Source organism: Tupaia chinensis, unplaced genomic scaffold, assembly GCF_000334495.1.
Source record: "Tupaia chinensis unplaced genomic scaffold, TupChi_1.0 Scaffold000212_1, whole genome shotgun sequence".
Lineage (NCBI taxonomy): Eukaryota > Metazoa > Chordata > Mammalia > Scandentia > Tupaiidae > Tupaia > Tupaia belangeri.
Genome location: NW_006159687.1, coordinates 453,739 through 454,820, shown reverse-complemented (window position 1 = coordinate 454,820; position 1,082 = coordinate 453,739). Strand labels below are relative to the sequence as shown.

Sequence of the window (1,082 nt, the reverse complement as noted above, 5' to 3'; positions counted from 1 at the left end):
AAAAAAAAACTAAAAAAAAAAAAAAAAACAAGACAAGAAGGATCCTGAAAGTAGCAAGCGTAAAGAAGTAAATGATGGGGGGGAGTAAACATGGCTATGGCTAGCGATTTCTACCTGTGCTACTATGTAGGGCACAAGGGCAAGTTTGGACATGAGTTTCTGGAGTTGGAGTTTTGACAGGATGGGAAGCTTAGATATGTCAACAACAAGAAGAAGAAAAATGACGTCATGATCAGAAAAGAGGCTTATGTTCACAAGAGTGTAATGGGAGAACTGAAAAGAATTATTGATGACAGTGAAATTACAAAAGAAAATGATGCTTTGTGGCCTTCCCCTGACAGTTGGCTGACAGGAGCTTAAAACTGTAATTGGAGATGAACACATTTCTTTTACCACATCAAAAACTGGTTCTCTTATTGATGTAAATCAGTCAAAGGATCCTGAAGGTCTTAGAATATTTTACTATTTGGTACAGGACCTGAAATGTTTAGTTCTCAGTCTCATTGGCTTACACTTCAAGATTAAACCAATTTAAAATGTATGATTTTGAAACTGTATATTTAATTAAGAATTGGGTAAGGGAGGGTTTATTTGTCATTTACAATATTTGAATTTGTATAAATGCAAAGCAAACAAAAATCATTTTTGTATGTAAATTGAAAATAAGAAAATATATAAACAGGCTTACTAGTTATTCTTACTTGGATCCCAGTGGGGTGGGAAGTCCTCACAAACATGAAACTTTATAAATAAAAATCCCCTTTAGTTGGAATTTTGCTTCAATAAAACACATCGAAGCCTGAAAAAAAAAAGAAGTAAATAATGTATAAGGGAATTTCAGTAAGACTAGCAGCATACTTTCAGTAGAAGCCTTACAGGCCAGAAGAGTGGGATGATACAAAATTGTCTGAAAAAGAAACTGCTAGCCAAAAATATACCTAACAAAACTGCCCTTCAAAAATGGAGAGCAGATATTTCCAGATAAACAAAAGTTGAGAGAATTACTTACCACAAAATCTATCTTTCAATAAATGTGAAAGGAAATTCTTCAAGCTGAAAGAAAAGAACCCTAATTAATAATT

The 1,082-nt window shown here is 33.4% G+C and overlaps 1 pseudogene; it reads left to right on the top strand.

Moving 5' to 3' along the window:
* The first annotated feature begins 90 nt into the window (after nt 1-90).
* LOC102483616 (protein mago nashi homolog 2 pseudogene) lies at nt 91-535 on the top strand (annotated as a pseudogene).
* The last annotated feature ends 547 nt before the right edge of the window (nt 536-1,082 follow it).